Below are 22,848 nucleotides of genomic sequence, written 5' to 3'. Positions count from 1 at the left end.
TAAATGCTTCATTGAGTGAGTCCACTCTAAATCCAAAGCAGCTCACTTACACAGAATGAGTTGCCACAGCAGCTGTTTAACAAGTTAAACAATGATTCCCGCATGCGGCGCTTTGAGGCTCGGTTCTCTGGCAACATCAACGTCTGTCAATCATTCTTAACTTTAATGAGCAACTCCAGCGCACTCACTGCCTGGAGGAGGGAGTATGCGATGGAGCACCATCCTGCTGCAGAATTTGTCCCTTTTTATTGTTAGGAATGTAAGAGGCAGCTAAAATTTGTTAATATTTCAGAGTTTTTATGTTACCTTCCACCCACTCTCAAGGTGCAGACAACTAAAAAAATGTGTGGCATTTGCCAAGGTCCACAGCCTGTCAAAAGGATGCATGCTGGAAAAGTGGCAAACGGTGGATTTTTCAGATTAATCTTCCACTGAATTACACCACAGTGGCTGCAAATATTGCAGGAGACCTACTGGAGCCCGCATGGATCTGACATTCACTCAGAAAAGAAGTTTGGTAGTAGCAAAATCATGGTCTGGGGTTACATCCAGTATGGAGGTGTGCGAGAGATCTGCAGGGTGGAAGGCAACATAAAGTCTGAAATATCAACAAATCTTAGCTGCCTCTTACATTCCTAACCATATAAAGGGACAAATTCTGCAGCAGGATGGTGATCCATCTCATACTTCAATCTCTACCTCAAAGTTCCTCAAGGCAAAGAAGATCAAGATCCTTCAGGACTGGCCAGCCCAGTCACCAGACATGAACAGGATGAAAAAGGAAGCATGGAAGACGAAACCCAAGAATGTCGATGAACTCTGGGAGGCATGCAAGACTGCTTTCTTTGATGTTCCTGATGACTTCATCAATAAATTGTATGAATCTTTGCCGAACTGCATGGATGCAGTGCTTCAAGCCCATGGAAGTCATACAAAATATTAAATTTGGATCTCACCGCACCACTACTTAATTTCGCTAATTTTATGGAACATATTTTTGTATTTGAAGTACATTTTTTGCCCAATTTTCACACTACTTTCTGTAGGCGACAAAACTTTTGTCTTGCCAAATTTTGACCTTTATGTCTTCATTAAATGATAAATCTTTTTTCAGTGAAACAAATATATTTTTGTACATTCAACATCATTTGGGAGGGTCTTAGCTTTCATATTTCTGAAACTAATTGAATAATTAAAAAGTCAGGTTATTAGCAATTGTTTCCACAAAATGGATAAGCGACAAGACTTTTGTAAGGGACTGTATATGTTTACACCTAAAAATGTTTTTCTCAGAAATCCATCCTTTTCGGCTATTCCCTCAGTGGTCATTTACTGTAATTATGACTTTTAATTTTAAAATAAACATATAAATGATATAAAGACTTCATCGAAGCCCAACGTGCATGTCTTTGAAATGAGAGAGAAAGCTGAAGTACTGAGAGGAATCCCACAAAAGCATGGGAAGAACAAGAAAGCTCCATACTGTACCACTAGTTCACCGTGTCATTCATTAGTTCAACCAACTGAGTGTACAGCATTCACAGATATGTGCACTTTATGATCTTTATACCATGGACTTCCATCTGCTTTTTTTTCCCTAGCTGGACCAAATACAGAACAGAAGCAATGATGTCAACCACTGGTATGAAGGTGTTTGCCGTGATGCAGAGTTTGTTTGTATATGTTATATCAGCATTGGGGTCATTGTGGTTGGCCTCAGGATGAGGAGTGAAAACATATGAAGGTATGTGTGTCTGTAGGTGTGTGCTAAGGTGTGTGTGTGTGTGTGGGCCTGCGTGCGTGCGTGCATGCGTGAAATTGTTGCTGGTGGGCCCCAGCATGACTGCGAAGGTTGGAGCAATCATATGTTCAGCTGTGATTTCCATCAACACATTCCTGGACGCTCACACACTCTCTCGGCGGAGCCGCGCACAGCACCCCCCAAGGATGTGACCTACAGCTCGTGGACACATGGCTGCCTCACAAGCGCTTATCACAACATGGCAGCCTGGAGGATAATGGGAGGCCTTAATCTGAAGCCACGTGGAGCCCCGTGAACCTGACCGCAGTCGCCCCTTGGTTCTACAAAACAGTGGAAGATACAGTATGCTAAACTGTTTGACATCAAATCGCCCCCGGTTCCACTTTTGGCGTAAGGATGAGAACACAATTAAGAAAAAAGGACTTGTCATTAGCAGATCACAATGCGGTAGCATGAAAAGGGACGGAACGGGGAAGGGGTCAATGTCGAGTTGAATTGTGTTGCGGGAGGCAAGCCCAAGGACAACACTATCTCACATTTCATCATTAAAATTAAAGCAACGCTCTCCGATTGGACCAGCTGGAATGTCACTCCACCACACCTCCATCAGATAATTATAGCAAGTATGTGGTGATGTGCTCAAGATCACGACTGAGACACAGTCATGAATTACTGAGATTAAGTCAAGATCAAGACCTGGGAGTCAAGACTGGGACTGAGACCAAGACAAAGTATGAGTCTTTTGGGTAAGGGCGTAGGTTTGCATAGGGACAGTAGGACATAACTAGAGATGTCCCGGTCGATCGGATCCGATCACGTCATTTTCAAAGTATCGAAATCGGCAAAAAAATATCGGCCATGCCTTTTATTAATATATAGGGATGGGAATCGAAATCCGATTCCAATTCGGAACCGGTTCCGAGTGTTTCGAGGCCTCGACATCACAATGAAAAAGCCTTAACGATCCCTTTAACGATTCCTAAAGACGCGTATTGCTTCGTGACGTGTCTTGTTGTCCAGACGCATTAAACTAGCATGGCGCCAAGAACCACTCGCTCCAAAGTTCGACTACACTTCACCAGGAAAGAGTGTGAAAATGAAAGGTTACGATGGGTAAGCATGAGCATTGCAGCCATAAACATAACAATGACAGCACGTAGGTTCAAACGCTCGAAAGTGTGTCTTCACTTCACAAGGAAAAATTACAACAAAGCGACTTGCACTCATTGCAAGGTGGAGATAACTGCATCGGGAGGGAATACGACTGCGCTGTCCTCACAGAGAGGCTAAGGCTCAGTCCTGGCTATACAGCTAGCTAAACTCCCAAATGACGATGCAGAAGACGTTGGTATAATTTGCTGACTTTATTCAACCATCACTTGAAGAGTGAAACTAAGAATAGAAATGAAACAAATCAATTTCGTCCCCAATAACAAACAGGTTTGCATCAACGTAAATCAGCGATGATTAGCTGCTAATAACAGTAATAACAAATGGTTAGCATTCGTTCGCTAGCATTAGCACATCGTTCAAACCACTACACAACTGGATTTAAGTGTCCGATCGCGAGTGGAAACACAACAACAACAACACAAAAGATGATACATACAGGCGTTTCCTCTGTAGATATTAACATTAACAAAGAACATAGGCTCGTAGAAGTGTTTCCCTCTCTCACTAACTCGCTCACTCGCTTGGATGCGGCATTTCTTCTTCGGGTGTAAGCGCGCTCTTCTTCACGTGAGCGCGTTCTTCTTCGCGCGAGGAAGCGCAAGGGCGCCCCCACTTGAGCGTGTAAGCGCCACAAAAACTAAAAGGCATGCATTTCAATGTAATGGTAAATAATACACGTTAACCCAGCAGTCCCCAAACTGCGGCCCGCGGTCCAAATACCGCCCGCCTCCACATTTGGTCCGGCCATTTTGAATTTTTTTTTTTTTCTCAATTGTGTTATTTCCTGGCCTTTTCCTTGAAGAATTCAGAGAGGGGTATTTGGTTATTATCTATTTAATAATAGTGTTTTTATTATTAATTATTATTATTATTATATATTATATTATTTTTTTTAATTTTATTTACTTTCATTCCGTGAAGAATCCAGAAAGGGTTATTTGATTGTGGCTTTCTGAAAAACAATAATTTTTTACATTTATGCACTTCTGCAATCGTCACACTTTTTCTGTTACAAACTGACCCCGGCCCCTCATCAGAGAAGGGAAAAGTTATGTGGCCCTCACAGGAAAAAGTTTGGGGACCTTTGCTTTAACACATGCTGCAAAAGGAAGAACAACAACCTATCTGTCAATATATATCAATATTTTGTATTTCTATTAGATAAATGTTTCAGTAAAATGTTACACATTCTTGTGTATTTGCCACTTATTGCCACAGTTAACATTGAGGCTTTGGGCCTCTTTTGATCTCGTTGTGAGTTTGTAAGGTTGTGACTTCTGATTAAACAAACTCGATGCCAATCAAAACGTTTGTTCTTCTTTTCCCCCAAATTAGAATCGATAAGAGAATCGATAAAGAATCGAATCGTTAAGCAATATCGATAATGGAATCGGAATCGTAAAAATCCTATCAATTCCCATCCCTATTAATATATATATATATTTTTAATTAAATCGTTTTCTAATTGTATTTAACGTTACAGACATAATATGTTACACTCATCCAGAGTCTTTAGTTTAGGCTTAAGGTAGGGTTATCAAATTTATCCTGATAACGGCAGTAGTTAATTTCTTTAAAAATGTATCACGTTAAAATATTTAACGCAATTAATGCATGCGCTGCACGACCCACTCACGCATTGTCGCATTCACTCTGTAATGGTGCCGTTTTACCTATATATAGAGATAAAAGGCAACGTAAAATGAGTAGGGTGAATTTTGGCAGCCTTTGGAGCCTTTTTTTAACTGGCTAAAGTCTTACAATCCCTCTCCCAACGATTAGAAATATCATGGGAAGCAATGTGGGGAAGCAAGGTAGCAATTGATCTTTTTCTTAACACCATATGTTATTTCCCAATGCAGAGAAGATATATCAATTGGTAGCACTACGCACAGTCGTGGTTCCACTTCCCATCATGCATTTGGGCATGGCTACAGTATCATTTACTGAAAGCTCAACAAATACACTAGATGGCAATATTTAGTCACAATATACAAAGTCACAAGTCTTTCTATCCGTGGATCCCTCTCACAGAAAGAATGTTAATAATGTAAATGCCATCTTGAGGATTTATTGTCATAATAAACAAATACAGTACTTATGTACTGTATGTTGAATGTATATTTTCGTCCGAGTTTTATTCATTTTTTTCTTAATGCATTGCCAAAATGTATATGATCGGGAAAACTTATCGGGAATGATTGGAATTGAATCGGGAGCAAAAAAAAGCAATCGGATCGGGAAATATCGGGATCGGCAGATACTCAAACTAAAACGATCGGGATCGGATCGGGAGCAAAAAAACAAGATCGAAACAACCCTAACTGGGACCATGTGCTTTGGTCAGATGAGACCAAGATTTTGTCTCTGGTGTCCTTCGACAGCTCTTTGGTCTTTGGTCACAGTGGAGTTTGGAGTGTGACTGACTGAGGTTGTGGACAGGTGTCTTTTATACCGATAATGAGTTAAAACAGGTGCCATTAATACAGGTAACGAGTGGAGCCTCGTTAGACCTCGTTAGATGAAGTTAGACCTCTTTGACAGCCAGAGATTTTGCTTGTTTGTAGGTGACCAAATACTTTTTTTCCCACTCTAATCTAGAAATAATTCTTTAAAAATCAAACAATGTGATTTTCTGTTTTTTTTTTCTCCACATTCTGTGTCTCATGGTTGAGGTTTACCCATGTTGACATTTACAGGCCTCTCTCATCTTTTCAAGTAGGAGAACTTGCACAATTGGTTGACTAAATACTTATTTGCCCCACTGTATGCCGTTGAGCAGTCAGCAGATTTTTAGTCTTTTTTGTGTGTGTGGCTCGGTTCCTGCCACCCTCCTCAAAGTTAATTAGTGCTGGTGAAAGCGATACGGACCCTCTCAAGATATAAAAGAGGTGTCAGTCAACTACCGTAATTTTTGCACTATAAGGCGCACCTGACTATAAGCCGCCACCCACCAAATTTGCCATGAAAACAACATTTGTTCAGAGATAAGCCGCACTGGACTATAAGCCGCAGCTGTCGTCTCTGTATTATGGGATATTTACACCAAAACATATTATCCAGTAACACTTTATTTGACAGCGGCATCATACGACTGTCATAAGACCATATGAACCACCATGAAGCTTTGAACCAATTGGCTGCAAAGCTTCATTGCTTCAAGAAACTTCATTTGGCCATCACTGCTCCATTAGGGGAGACAGTAAACCTCTGCTGCCACCTGCTGTCAACACTGTTGTTGTCCAACATGCCTCCTAGAATGCATTGCAGCACTACAGATGTAAATAACAATCAAAGTTAATGTTCTGTGCTAATCATTTCTTCAGTTACTGTTCCAGTTATTTCATTAATTGCTAGTTATGGCATTTGGCAACACTATTTGACAGTGGCACCATAAGACTGTCATTAGACAATCATAACTATGACATGACACTGTCATGAGCATGAATGAATGCTTATAACATGTCATTTAGTGTTATTCGGTAAATTATCTCTCTTTTGAATGGATGTAAAAGATCTGAGCTGGACATAAATGGAGTTAGTGACATAATTTGCCGGATAACACTTAATGACATCATTGGTCATAAGCATTCAGTAATGCCCATGATAGTATCACTTCATAATTCTGACGGTCTTATGACGATGCTGTCGAATAAAATGTTACCTTTTAACCCAAATAAATCAACAAATATGCCGCAGGATTCAAAATGAAGGAAAAAAGTAGCGGCGTATAGTCCGAAAATTACGGTAGTTGTCAGTCGACATATCACAAATGTTCTGAAAATATTTTATAAAGGTTAAAAAGTTAGCAAGTGTTGCTTTAAATGAAGGACTGATATCAGTGAATTCGGAAGCGGTATTGGTCCAAACATCGGATTGGAGGGGCCGGGGGTATATTTGCCTTGCCCCAGGCATTGGTAACCCACACTGCACCCCTGGGAGACATTTATAAACACTCATACACAAACACACGCTGCGCTCAGGTCAGCTACAGCAAAACATAAACACGAAACCACAGACAGACCAGAGAGACTGGCCAATGTTTCAGCGAAAATACAAGCCGTGAGAGGGCGGAGTTACAAAATGAGTGTTAAAGCAGAAACTCAAGTGTGCGTTGAATAATGACACACCATTCAGTTAAGCGTTCAAATTCCTACAGAGGTGCAATCTGTCAATGTTATAGGGCAAACTGCACGGCTGGCACGGCGCCACCATGCACTGAATGCTGGAGCATGTACAGTATAAAGGGGTTCACTTAAGGTTCGGGTTATTCCCACATGAACAGGCTGGTTATTTTTTCCTCACCCGAGGGAACAGGCACACTCGGTTTCTGAAATTATAAATAGGTGTTGGCAGAGCTGGAGTAATGACCAAATGTTATGTGCATTATTAATAGGGGTTAATATATCTTGCTCGTTTTTTAATGGCACACAGCAGTGATCCTTCCCATATTCCTTTATATCTGGAAGTTAAATTGGTATCCGGGGATCATTTAGGTAATTCCTATTTAACATCACCTCTGGGCAAAGTGTCAGATGAGTCGAGCATTCCTTGAGAAATTGATGCTTTGCATATCACTTTGAATGACCTACGTATATTTAAACTCGCGGATAGTGTGCTTTATGGCCTTGAAGAACACATTTTGGAACGGTATTTTCAAATGAAGGAGGACCCCTGCTAAGCCTCACTGTGTGTTGCGGTCGTCTTAAATCACTATGCGGTGGAGCTGATTGATGGGGGGCCTCAGGTCGGGCCCCCCCGTAGCACAGAACAGCAGGAATGTTGAGAGAGGAAGATGCTGCTGTATGACTTTGTTATTTAATCTTTGCTCATTAGTAATCTAAAGCCAGAACATTAGGTACATCTTGCTAATAGCAACCAATACGACAAAGTTGGCATTATGCACAACACTGGTGGACACAAAACTTTTTACTGTATTTTTCAGACTATAAATCGCAGTTTTTTTTTCATAGTTTGGCTGGGGTTGCAACTTATACTTTGGAGCGGTTTAAGTGTGAAATTATCAACACAATATTATATCATTTCACATGTTATTTTGGTGTTTTGGAGTGACACTGATGATTTTCTTTATGCTATAGTTATCTGAATAACTCATAATAGCTATGTTACGTTAAAATACCAGGCACATTCACATTTCCTTGTTCATGCATCATGTAACATTATCGTACTGTACACTTATTCCAAATCATTTTTGGCTTCCTCAGGTAAATTTTGGCAAACTCTAGCCTGGCTTTTTTATGTCTCTGGGTCAGAAGTGGGGTCTCCCTGGGTATCCTACCATAGAATCCCTTTTGATTCATACGCAGACGAATAGTACGGGTTGACACTGTTTATACCCTCGGACTGCAGGACGGCTTGAACTTATTTGGATGTTAGTCGAGGTTCTTTATCCACCATTTGCACAACCTTTTGTTGAAATCTCTGGTCAATTTTTCCTTTCCGTCCACATCTAGTGAGGTTAGCCACAGTGCCGTGGGCTTTACACTTATTAATGATATGGCGCACAGTAGACACAGGAACATTCAGGTCTTTGGAGATGGACTTGTACTCTTGAGATTGCCCATGCTTCCTCACAATTTTGCTTCTCAGGTCCTCAGACAGTTCTTTGGTCTGCTTTCTTTTCTCCATGCTCAATGTGGTACACACAAGGACATAGGACAGAGGTTGAGTCAACTTTAATCCATTTTAACTGGCTGAAGGTATGATTTAGTTATTGCCACCACCTTTTTTGTGCCACAGGTAAGTAATAGGTGCCACAAATTAGAGAAGCATCACATGGTTCTTCAAAGGGTGCCAATACTTTTGTCCGGCCCGTTTTTGTGAGTTTTATGTAAAATGATAATGATTTAATTTTTTTAGCCATTCTTTTTTGTTTTTTCATTGCAAGCAAATAAATTAATATATTACTAAAAAAGCATTCGAAATGAAATTGAGTATTATCTGACAGAATTGCAGGGGTGCCAATACTTTTGGCCAGCAGTGTATGTTGACACTAGGATTGTAACAATTAATCCATGTGAATCAATACATCAATTTGTAAAGCACAATTGAACGTAATTCGATCAAAATGCAAAATAATTCTATTTTTGGTATGCCTATTTGTTAAAAAAAATGTTTCATTCAACAAAATTGTCATACATATCAAAACTGATTTGTATTTTTTATTGTTTTAGGTCAGTTGGAACGGATTGTTCAATGTTTTCATCATTTTGTAGTACGTAAATCAACCGAAGGCCTTTGAATCGAATCGCCGCAGAATATAGTTGTCCAAAGAATCAATGTACCTATTATACCGTCGTAAAATATTTGCCACCCTCTAAAGGTTGCTGCCTCCCTCTCGCCACCCCATAAATATTTTCCTAGATCTGCCCTTGGTCATTGCCATGCCTAATACCGTATTGGCCCGAATGTAAGACGGTCCTGATTATACGACGATCCCCTCTTTTTCAAGACTCAAGTTTGAAAAAAGACCTTTTGAACACCAAATTAATTTTTATACAGAAAATAATTACAGTACATCCGAAACAAATGATTGTAACAATATATTTGAGAGAAAAAGCATGTTATTTTGCTTCATTCAAATCCTAATATATGAACATTTAAATATGTAAACTAAAGTGCAATCACATTCGTAAATGAATGGCTTCTGGTTTTTGAAATGTAAATAAACCAATCTATTGTGATAAAACAACAAAATTGCAATAACTGCTTTAACCATTAAAGTGAAGTTTAATTGTAACTGTAGTCTTGAAACAAATCTGAATAAGGAAAAACATTGCAATAAAATAATGCAAACTGGTTAAACTAAAAAGAGTAGCTGATATCTGTCATGACAGAACATCGCTTCAATGATATCTGGCGCTATCTAGTGTCGTGAATGGGGAGAGTAGATGAGCTCTGTCAAGACAGGACATCGCTTCAATGATATCTGGCGCCATCTAGCGTCGTGAATGGGTATAATGTCTAGACCGCGAATATAAGACGACCATCTCTTTTTCAGTGTTATTTCCATGCAAAAAACATTAGGGTTGTTCCGATCATGTTTTTTTGCTCCCGATCCGATCCCGATCGTTTTAGTTTGAGTATCTGCCGATCCCGATATTTTCCGATCCGATTGTTTTTTTTTAGCTCCCGATTCAATTCCAATCATTCCCGATAATTTTTTCCGATCATACACATTTTGGCAATGCATTAAGAAAAAAAGAATAAAACTCGGACGAATATATACATTCAATATACAGTACATAAGTACTGTATTTGTTTAGTATGACAATAAATCCTCAAGATGGCATTTACATTATTAACATTCTTTCTGTGAGAGGGATCCACGGATAGAAAGACTTGTAATTCTCAAAGGATAAATGTGATTTTGTATATTGTGACTAAATATTGCCATCTAGTGTATTTGTTGAGCTTTCAGTAAATGATACTGTAGCCATGCCCAAATGCATGATGGGAAGTGGAACCATGACTGTGCGTAGTGCTACCAATTGATTCGTTGGGAAATAACATAAGGTGTTAAGAAAAAGATCAATTGCTACCTTGCTTCCCCACATTGCTTCCCATGATATTTCTAATCATAGGGAGAGGGATTGTAAGGCTTTAGCCAATTAAAAAAAGGCTCCAAAGGCTGCCAAAATTCACTCTACTCATTTTACGCTGCCTTTTATCTCTCTATATAGGTAAAACGGCGCCATTACAGATTGAACGCGACAATGCGTGAGTGGGTCATGCAGTGCATGCATTAATTGCGTTAAATATTTTAACGTGATACATTTTTAAAAAGATAAATTACCGCCGTTATCGGGATAAATTGATAACCCTACCTTAAGCCTAAACTAAAGACTCTGGATGAGTGTAACATATTATGTCTGTAACGGTAAATACAATTAGAAAACAATTTAATTAAAAAATATACTGTATATTCATTTAAAAAAGACATGGCCGATATTTTTTTGCCGATTCCGATACTTTGAAAATGACGTGAATTATATTCTGGCCAATATGGTACATATTTGTAAGGGAGGAAGCCTATTTCCTATATCAGTTTTGAATGGAAATATTTCAGAAGCACAAACCTAACGGAGTGACGTACTTGCGTAGTTTAAATACGAGTGAAAGGCAAACAAAAGCTGCATAGTGCACACTTTTGCATACTTTTTAGGCGTTCAAATGTATTGGTGCAACATGATACTAAAAGCACAGAGTGTCTGTCAGCATTTCATTAAATCGCTCCAGGTTTCAAACAATGGCATCACTGTATGGCCCATCTTTTTGCAGTGACCCCCAGGGTGTCTGCCTGTCTATGTGTGTGCGTGTTTGTTTGCGTGCCCCATTGTGTTACACCGGCACGTCTTGTTCCGTCATGCTTCAGGGAGGAAGGCAAGATGGGGCGAAACAGAGGTGGTATGTCCATAGGTGGGGGTTAGGTGTTCACCGAAACCATATCCACTGATAAAAACTGGAAGCAGTTGTGATCAAAATCAGTACTAGTCTTTTACCTCCAAATCAATACTGAACTTTTTGCAAATGTTGCACTTAAAACCATCTGCTGGGCCCGAGTCTGCTTGTTTTTGCAAAGGACACAACTTGTTTCAGATCCAATTCTCCTCCAAAGGTCGCAAGCGACACGGCTTTAGAGGGCTGCAGTGGTCCGCTGCATTATGTTGCCGAAGCAGCATGTCGCTGCAGTATGATCAGTTAAAGCCAGCGAGAGGGGAGGGGTGGAGATGAAGATGGACAGAGAGAGAGAGAGAGTGAGAGAGAGAAGAGAGTGAAGGAAGTGTGGAAGACGAGAGAGGGACGATGGGGTCAGTATAAGGCAATGCATGACAGAAAGCAGACTGATACAATATAGAAGGAGAAGCAGATATGCAGTATGTAGAGGAAGGAGATGTAGCAAGCGAGAGGAAGACAAGAGCGTCATGCACTGCAAGGGAGACTTTTACGCTGTTTTGTAGAAGCAGCTGAGTGCAAAACTGAATCAGATGTGAAAGGGCGACACGGCTCAGTGGTGGAGTATTCATTCTTGTGGGTTCGATTCCTCATCCCTTGTGATCATGTCAAAATGTCCTTGAGCAAGATACTGAAGCCCACGTTGCTCCTGATGCTGCGTCATCAGTAGGTGAATGAGGAAATAATGTCAAAGCACTTTGAGTACCTTGGAGGTAAAAAATAAAAAAAGCGCTGTAAAAGGGGTTCGGTGAGTCAGTCTAAGGGGTTCGGTGAAGGTTAAGACTTGGACGCAGAATAAATCTAGGTATAGTGGTGTTTTAGGCAAGGTTTTGGACTGGATAGTCCCCAATTTACAGGCTATATCCTATAATTTATACAGAAAATTAGCTAACTTCATAGCAAAAGTCCACTAGCTTAAATGCTATAAACTTAGGGCTGTCAAAATTATCGCGTTAATGGGCGGTAATTAATTTTTTTAATTAATCACGTTAAAATATTTGACGCAATTAACGCACATGCCCCGCTCAAACAGATAAAAATGACAGCACAGCGTCATGTGCAATTGTTACTTGTTTTTTTGGAGTTTTGTCGCCCTCTGCTGGCACTTGGGTGCGACTGATTTTATGGGTTTCAGCACCATGTGAATTGTGTAATTATTGACATCAACAATGGCAGGCTACTAGTTTATTTTTTGATTGAAAATTTTACAAATCTTATTAAAACGAAAACATTATGAGGGGTTTTAATACCAAATTTCTATAACTTGTACTAACATTTATCTTTTAAGAACTACAAGTCTTTCTATCCATGCATCGCTTTACCAGAATGTTAATGTTAATGCCATCTTGTTGATTTATTGTTATAATAAACAAATACAGTACTTATGTACAGTATGTTGAATGTATATATATACGTGTAGCTTGTTAAACAGTTGCTGTGGCAACTTATTGTGTGTAAGTGAGCAGAGTGGATTTGAGTGGACTCATTCAATGAAGCATTTAATAAAGACAAGCATTTTTCTACTTTATTCTTGTTTAAAAAAAATAATTCGGTGGGACAGTAACATGTTTAAAACTTATCATAACTATCACATTTGAAGTGCTTAAAAACCATTTATTAAAATATATACTGTAGATACATAAAAGTTTTTCTTTTATTTTTATTTTAAATAATACTTTGGGAAAAAAGTGAAAAAAACTTGTCTAATACAGTGGGGCAAATAAGTATTTAGTCAACCAACAATTGTGCAAGTTCTCCTACTTGAAAAGATTAGAGAGGCCTGTAATTGTCGACATGGGTAAACCTCAACCATGAGAGAACGAATGTGAAAAAAAAAGCAGAAAATCACATTGTTTGATTTTTAAAGATTTCCAAATTAGAGTGGAAAATAAGTATTTGGTCACTTACAAACAAGCAAGATTTCTGGCTGTCAAAGAGGTCTAACTTCTTCTAATGAGGTCTAACGAGGCTCCACTCGTTACCTGTATTAATGGCACCTGTTTTAACTCATTATCAGTATAAAAGACACCTGTCCACATGTACAGTCAGTCACACTCCAAACTCCACTATGGCCAAGACCAAAGAGCTGTCAAAGGACACCAGAGACAAAATTGGAGACCTGCACCAGGCTGGGAAGACTGAATCTGCAATAGGTAAAACGCTTGGTGTAAAGAAATCAACTGTGGGAGCAATTTTTAGAAAATGGAAGACATACAAGACCACTGATAATCTCCCTCGATCTGGGGCTTCATGCAAGATCTCACCCCGTGGCATCAAAATGATAGCAAGAATGGTGAGCAAAAATCCCAGAACCACACGGGGGGACCGAGTGAATGACCTACAGAGAGCTGGGACCACAGTAACAAAGGCAACTATCAGTAACACAATGCTCCGCCAGGGACTCAAATCCTGCACTGCCAGACGTGTCCCCCTGTTGAAGCCAGTACACCACAAACCACTAACCACAAGTCTGTGGTTCGCTAGAGAGCATTTGGATGATCCAGAAGAGGACTGGGAGAATGTGTTATGGTCAGATGAAACCAAAATAGAACTTTTTGGTAGAGATACAGGTTCTCGTGTTTGGAGGAGAAAGAATACTGAATTGCATCCGAAGAACACCATACCCACTGTGAAGCATGAGGGTGGAAACATCATGCTTTGGGGCTGTTTTGCTGCAAAGGGACCAGGACGACTGATCTGTGTAAAGGAAAGAATGAATGGGGCCATGTATCGAGAGATTTTGAGCGAAAATCTCTTTCCATCAGCAAGGGCATTGAAGATGAGACATGGCTGGGTCTTTCAGCATGACAATGATCCCAAACACACAGCCAGGGCAACAAAGGCGTGGCTTCGTAAGAAGCATTTCAAGGTCCTGGAATGGCATAGCCAGTCCCCAGATCTCAACCCCATAGAAAATCTGTGGAGGGAGTTGAAAGTTCGTGTTGCCCAACGACAGCCCCAAAACATCACTGCTCTAGAGGAGATCTGCATGGAGGAATGGGCCAAAAATACCAGCAACAGTGTGTGAAAAGCTTGTGAAGAGTTACAGAAAACGTTTGGCCTCTCTAATATTTTCAAGTGGGAGAACTTGCACAATTAGTGGTTGACTAAATACTTATTTGCCCCACTGTAAAAGGTTTTTTTTTTTTTTTCCAATAATACTTTGGGGGAAAAAAAGAAAAAACATGTCTAATATGTATCTCTTTGCAATGCTAAATCTGAATAAATACATACACAACACGCCACTTTGCGTTTTTTTACTTATCGCGGGGGGCTCTGGTCCCCATTAACTGCGAAAAATGAGGGATCACTGTATAGCACAGTACACAAAATGAAACCTATTTTCATTCTTTTCAAATTACTGCTTAGAATGTCAAATGTTAGCCTACACAGCAAAGGACTTTATATTGTACCATACAACAAAAATGTAGTTTAACACTGAATTTTGCAGTATAGATATTAACCTTAGAAGAAGTTCACAGTCGGATCTGCACATGGGTCCAGCCAGCTTGCTTTGTAATACATTTAATACATTTCACTGTGAGATGTTGCTACGTCTTCCAAGAACATTCAGGCAAACAGGTGCTACCACAAGGGATTCCCCATGACCTCTGCAGGATGGACTGCAGCATTCCACCTACAGTATTTTAGATGATTCCAATTAAATGTGACGGCCCTGAAAAAGGCTATGTAACATTTCCGTGTCAGCACAAGCCAAACAATCTGGATGGGAATCTCAACTGGATGTGGTTGGCTTCTTATCGGTGTGCTCGCAATTGGACCAGCATGTTGGTTTTCTTAGCACAAAGGGCCTTTTCATTATTTGCAAAGATCTGCTACTCCAGTGGCGCTGCCTGACTGTAAACAATAACAGGTCGTTGTGACGGATGTAAAGAGAGAAGGCTGAGTGAGCGTCGTGCCTCAACGAGCATACAAGGGCACTGAGTGACGGCTGGACTCAATGCGCCTCTTTTTTCACTCCTCGGCGGCCGCACTTCGCCTCTTAAGTCAGAGCCGAATGTCGACAAAAATGAGCCCGTTGCCAAGGTCAGCAACAAGAGTGACGATATCTCCGTAGCTCACCCTTCTCTCGAATAAAACGTGCAAAATGATCCAAATGTTTCACAAGCAGTAGCAAAGATATGTCATCATGCATGCTCAATTGATTTTTTTTTTTTTTTTTTTTTTTTAGAAAAGCAAAACGCAATCCGTAGGCTGTTTAATGTCACGGGCTCTTCTGGACAGCATCAAAGTCCTAAGACGTTTTTACAGCCAGGTGAACTCGGTCATACCGGCAGGAATTTACATTCCTTCCAAAACATCAAGCGCAAGTCATATCCACACCAACACCGGTATTTTTTTCTTTAAGTTGATATATTTTTATGGTCTTTTGTACATGTATGAACAAGTATTCAAGCCAGACTCAAAATTTTGAGTATAACTTTAATGTCATATGACTTTTAATATGAATTAAAATCTTCTCAAATTTGTAACGCAGAATTAAAACAGTTTACAAATACAATTCATTGACTTATTTCTCTTGATTCATACTGTATATAGATAATTTCCGATAACCACCAAACCTTAACTCAAAAAATACGATACGATATCAACCCGAAACTGTATACAGTGGGACAAATAAGTATTTAGTCAACCACCAATTGTGCAAGTTCTCCTACTTGAAAAGATTAGAGAGGCCTGTAATTGTCAACATGGGTAAACCTCAACCATGAGAGACAGAATGTGGAAAAAAAAAAACAGAAAATAAAGTATTTGGTCACCTACAAACAAGCACGATTTCCGGCTGTCAAAGAGGTCTAACTTCCTCCAACGAGGTCAAACGAGGCTTCACTCGTTACCTGTATTAATGGCACCTGTTTTAACTCATTATCGGTATAAAAGACACCTGTCCACAACCTCTGTCAGTCACACTCCAAACTCCACTATGGCCAAGACCAAAGAGCTGTCGAAGGACACCAGAGACAAAATTGTAGACCTCCACCAGGCCGGGAAGACTGAATCTGCAATAGGTAAAACGCTTGGTGTAAAGAAATCAACTGTGGGAGCAATTATTAAAAAATGGAAGACATACAAGACCACTGAAAAGCTCCCTCAATCTGGGGCTCCATGCAAGATCTCACCCCGTGGCGTTAAAATGATAACAAAAACAGTGAATGAAAATCCCAGAACCACACTGGGGGAACTAGTGAATGACCTACAGAGAGCTGGGACCACAGTAACAAAGTAGCAAACAAAGTAACACAATGCGGCGCCAGGGACTCAAAATCCTGCACTGCCAGACATGTCCCCCTGCTGAAGCCAGTCCAGGCCCGTCTGCAGTTCGCTAGAAAGCATTTGGATGATCCAGAAGAGGACTGGGAGAATGTGTTATGGTCAGATGAAACCAAATTAGAACTTTTTGGTAGAAATTAGAGATGTCCCGATCGATCGGCATCCCGCTTGATGGGGACATCCCGATCGATCGGGTCCGATCACGTCATTTTCAAAGTATCGGAATCGGCAAAAAAATATCGGCCATGCCTTTTTTTAATATATGTACACTGTATATTTTTTAATTAAATCATTTTCTAATTGTATTTAACGTTACAGACATAATATGTTACACTCATCCAGGGTCTTTAGTTTAGGCTTAAGGTTGGGTTATCAAATTTATCCCGATAACGGCAGTAATTAATTTTTTAAAAAATGTATCACGTTAAAATATTCAACGCAATGAATGCATGCGTCGCACGACCCACTCACGCATTGTCGCGCTCAATCTGTAATGGAGCCGTTTTACCTATATAGAGATATAAAAGGCAGCGTAAAATGAGTAGAGTGAATTTTGGCAACCTTTGGAGCCTCTTTTTAATTGGCTAAAGCCTTACAATCCCTCTCCCTACGGTTAGAAATATCATGGGAAGCAATGTGGGGAAGCAAGGTAGCAATCAATCTTTTTCTTAACACCTTATGCTATTTCCCAACGCAGAGAAGATATATCAATTGCTAGCACTACGCACAGTCATGGTTCCACTTCCCATCATGCATTTGGGTTGAATGGCTGCAGTATCATTTACTGAAAGCTCAACAAATACACTAGATGGCAATATTTAGTCACAATATACAAAGTCACAAGTCTTTCTATCCATGGATCCCTCTCACAGAAAGAATGTTGATAATGTAAATGCCATTTTGAGGATTTATTGTCATAATAAACAAATACAGTACTTATGTACTGTATGTTGAATGTATATATTCGTCCGAGTTTTATTCATTTTTTTCTTAATGCATTGCCAACATGTATATTGTAGTGGACCGACATACACGCGGACACTGGTGTTTCAACTTCGGTAAAAATTCCATTTAATAAAGTCACAAAATAAACAGTTTAACACAAACTTTGGGCCCAACATAAAAGAGGCCAACATAACAAAAGGCTGCAACCAAACTGACCTGACCTCCAGACACATCTCTGTGGCTGTTTAAATCAGGGCGGACTCTACTAACGACCACCTGAAGGAGGTATGACAAATTAACCAAACATTTTCAACTTACTGAACAACAACAGATGGAAAATATACATATGTTCAAACAATAATTAACTAATGTGCATTTAAACAAACAGTGAAAACTTTACTCCAAACAATCATAATTAAATCAACTTAAATAACTCCTTCAGAATGGTAGGTGCCAGATCTTCCACAGCTGTGGTCATTAACTCAAATTGGCAAATAAAATCTAATAGGCATTCAGACAAATATTAACTAAAGTGTGCACCCATTAGAAAATACATGTCCAAAAAAACATTACATAAATAATTAACTAAATACTGAAACACTAAATTGTGGTGGTAGTGGTAGCCACCACATATATGATCGGGAAAAATTATCGGGAATGATTGGAATTGAATCGGAAGCAAAAAAAAAAACAAGCAATCGGATCGAAAAATATCGGGATTGGTAAATACTCAAACTAAAACGATCGGGATCGGATCGGGAGCAATTGATCGGGACATCTCTACTATTAATATGTACTGTTAGGGTTACAGTATACCGTGCTTGTTGGCTAGAATAGTTGTTAGCTATATTTTGAAAATCAGGTGTTGATCCATTTAACTTTGGTTATGGCATTTTCAAGCGTCAAATTAGCATTTGACAGCCAGTAAATGTGTTTTTGTCTCCTTACGACACCATTGTGAGTGAATGTAGATTTCTTTTGTGGATGTTCTAGCAACTGTTTCCCCTCCAGACGAGCTGAGGATTTTTGCTGCTCAGACACCAGATAACACATCCTTGTTTTGATAAAAGCAAAAGCACATGACTTATTTCTGCTCTTTTATCCTTTGTAATACAGTGTGAAACCACACAGCCAGTACTATACCCACACTCAAGGGCTAGGTTTGCATTGGGACGGTATAGGGACATAACATTTTCAGGATGCTCAAACTGTCCCCACCAACTTTTAAGCATAAGTATTTGCATTATGTAATGACTTCAGTTACAGTACAAAGGTAATTTAGATGGTCTTACCATATGTTGGAAGGATAGCATTGACCTTCCCATTACTATGTGAATTATTTTTATCATGTTCAGACTTACGGTACATTTACCCCTTTCCACTTGCTGAATGTGCCGGTCCATTTTTTCCCAATCAAAGGCACGCGTCATTGGCTGATGACATGACCCCCACCCCACACACACCCGCACACACTGCCCTGACAGGAAAACAACATATCGATTACATGCCACCCCTCCCTTTAAGAAGGAGGGATATTCGAAGTTTTTTCGGCCAGCAACATCACCCACTCTAAGTAATGTTAAAAGACATCAAACACACCACTAATTTGCTACTGAAAATCCGACCTGCATCAGAGTTAGCATAACATTAAACTGTGAATTTGCTAACCTACAAAATTCATTTTGTAGTTTCCATTTTCATTTTTTGAAGTTTTTTCAGTTACATTTAACTTATTGAGACAATGCTGAGTGGTCTTAAGGCAAATGTTTATTTTTTGCATTCCTCCATAGTCAAGAGATTAAAAGGTTTATATTAATTGTGTATGTTAACATTTAATAGGCATAAGTTTGCATAGGGATGGTAGGGACAAAACACTAGCAACTTTCCAGGATGCTCAAATTGTCCCCACCAGCTTTTAAGCAACCTTATTTGCATTGTGACTTCAGTTCAGTAATTTAGATTGTTTCCTCATATGTTGTAAGGATAGTATAGACCCTACCATTATTAAGTGAATTACGTTCAGACTTACATTTATCTTCTTTCACTTTCTGAATGTAATGGTCCATTTTCTTTTTTCCTCAAATGCACGTTTGACTGGCTGATGACTTGACCCCCCCCCCAATTCCACTCCCCCCCACACACACACTCACACACAGCCACGGCAGATTCATGTTGAAGAAGAGGAATATTAAAAGTTGTTGTTTTTTTTTTAGGCCAGCAGCAGCCGCTTTAAGGAATGTAAAAAGACGTCAATGTTGTGGGGGTGGGGAAACACCACTAATTTTGCTACTGAAAGTCTGACCTGCATCACAGTTAGCATTACATTAAACTGTGTGAACTTGCTAACCTGCAAAACTACTGCAGTCAGGCCAGCCTCCACAAGGAAAAACAAAGTCAAGCGAGCCGTCCCTTATTTGGATCATTGTTTGCATTATGCGCATTACGGTAATGAAACGCGGTTCCTTTATTAGACAAGAAAAAAAAAAAAAAAACGGGGAGCTATTCAAAAATCGGTCCACTTTAGGCAGACACTGACATGAACATGCAAAAAAATCTGGTTTGAGTCTTGGGGAAGTCTAGTATTTCTCAGATGTAGATAGGTCCTTGGATATCTCAGATTTTTTTCCCCATTATTTTTTTTCCCAAATCACTTTTATATTACAATACTTCAGTTTTAATCTAGGGGTGCTTGAATCGAATGTTGTATCACCTAACCCAATACACATGAAAGTTAGTATAAATCAATACAGATTAATTTTGCATTGATCATTTAGCATATGAAGGACTCTGACCTTTTAGCCAGACTGCCGGAATCACCCCAGCCGAACCGCCGGATCCACGCTGGTGCAGCTCCAGCGACCCAGGCCAGCGGGACTCTGACATCCCTGCCAAAAGGCCAAACTCCGCACGTTCACCGTAGGGGCAGTTTACATGGCGACTCTGCGACACGAAGACGCAATGACTCGACTTCGTATAGTGTCGCCGAAGACGGAAGGCAAAGACGCAAACCTTGGAATCCTGCCTCCAAAGTGAAAGAATTCGATTGCGGGGGCTTACTCCGCATGCATATCAAAAGCTCCCGCGGTGCGGGACCGTGCCAATACCGTCCGCACTCGTACACGTCACATTGGGCGTGCATAGCGGTGCGATGCTACTAAACATTAAAAACAGCAAATATGGCGGAACGTCGGCTATAATTTACCGTTTTTGTAATATTTTTTAATTCAAATATGTTGAATGTTTCCATTTTTGTGCCTTTTTGAACAAAAGAAAATGCCATTGCTTGGAGTAGGCGGGCATGTTGTCTTCCGGGCTGAGGAGGTCAAAGTGCATTATTCGCTGTTGCCTTGTAAATCTGCACTGCCTCCTAGGGCCTGGCATGAATACTACATCGTTTTCATGCGGAATTGCGACATTGTTCGAATGGAGACGGAACCATATAAATGCAAAAATGAAATTTTTTGTCTTCTCGGACAGTCACCATGTAAACGGCCTGCTAGTCTTAACCCTTTGTACGGACTCCTTTTTGAAAGCTGAATACTATTCCCTGATTGATTATATTAAGTGTGTTAGAGTAATACAAACAGTCGATCGGTAAACATGACAAAATGTACTATCTCCTTCACCTATCAATAAATTAGGTTCATATTTGTGAGAAATGTAGCCATGACCCTCGTTCACCCAATCTGTTTGGTCTTATTAATATTACGTCCCCAGCAAAAAATGCACATGCAGGTGATGTCAGGGCCGGCCCAGGCCATTTGGGGGCCCTAAGCAAAAAAATGCAAAGGGTCCCATATTTTTGGCCCATCATTTCGTCACAGTGTACTGTGAAACCCATACATGCAATCCAACCCATACGTCCATATTTTGTATATTAATCAGATTTTGTTGCACTGCATACTTCAAACTTCTCACCCCAAATGACTGTCAGTACTTACAGTAGATAGCGCCAAACCTTTTTCTAAAAGAGGAAAGAAAGAAGTTACCCCTTTAACACCTAAGCCTATTTTGGCCGAATTTGCATGCATTTGATGTTGCCTTCATATTTCCAAGAAAAAATTGTTTACAATGGCCAAGTTGGGTCCCTGTTTTTCAGGACACCTTGAACTTCATGTCCAAACTGTTGTTTTCTTCACTGACCAATTTTAATCCACATTTTGGACCCAAAAAGACAAAAAAATCCCAAAATCTTTTTTCAAAATTTGTAATGTTGACGTCCCACTGACAACCAAACATGCTCGACCAACCGTTTTGAAGCTTGATCATATTTATTCAACTTGTTAGGATAAACATTCAATAGAAAAAAATAAGATTGAATAGTTTTATGATTGACAATTCAACACAAACAGCAGGTATGGTCATAGGCCTTTTTGGCCTTTACACATACTATGGTCAAAACAGGTTATATACAGTGCAAAATAGTGAGAAAAAAATATATATATCATCTAACAGAAAAAGGGTTTGGAGGATATCTCTTTGTGAAGTTAGGTGTTGTACCCATCACCTTATCAAAAGTACATGCAATCAAGCTTCTCGAACACACATCTACATAAAAATTGAAAAGATTATAGTAAAGAAAATATATATATAACATTGAAAAAAAGTATTTTAAAAAATATTGACAAGTAGTTCAGTTCAATTCAAAATTTGCAGTCATGTGACCCAATAAAGTTTTTTTTTTTTTTTTTTTTGCGCACTCAATAAAGCTTGAACAGGTCACGGAGCTGCGTCACACACAACGTCACACAGCCTACTCTTTCGCCGTTTGCGCGCTGCCGTCACTTCTATTGACCGAGACGCCGACTCATGCAAAGAAAAAGACGACAAATACGGCTCATCTTCCTCCTTACTTTAATGAAATAATGCATTAGCTTGCGCTAAATGTAGTTTTATATTCATTCTGCACGTTTCAAAGTCGCTCGCTCAAACCAACTGGCCGTTGCTTGCGTCGCATGCCTCCCTTTCATTAGTTGGCGCCTCGTTCGGAAATTTATTAAAAATGATCACATTCGGTTCGTCCTTCTTGACATCAGAACGGCTCTTGGGATATGTAGTCTTTTGTGCTGCTTTCGGTTTTGAAAAAGGACAAGAAATGATGGAAATATGGAGATAGATGCATGGTCCATGCAGCGTTTGAATGCATATTTATGAGTGCTATAAAACTATAAAACTCAAATGACATTATCTCCCGTTTTTCT

General features: G+C 39.7%; 1 protein-coding gene across 2 annotated transcripts in view; it reads right to left on the bottom strand.

Moving 5' to 3' along the window:
* The window catches only part of nrg2a (neuregulin 2a), a 256,050-nt gene that overhangs the window by 104,203 nt on the left and 128,999 nt on the right, over positions 1 to 22,848 (bottom strand). The gene's annotated exons all lie outside the window — the stretch shown is intronic.

This window comes from Corythoichthys intestinalis, chromosome 18 (assembly GCF_030265065.1).
Source record: "Corythoichthys intestinalis isolate RoL2023-P3 chromosome 18, ASM3026506v1, whole genome shotgun sequence".
NCBI lineage: Eukaryota > Metazoa > Chordata > Actinopteri > Syngnathiformes > Syngnathidae > Corythoichthys > Corythoichthys intestinalis.
The sequence above is the reverse complement of the archived record's forward strand: the minus strand, read 5'-3'. Positions and strand labels throughout refer to the sequence as shown.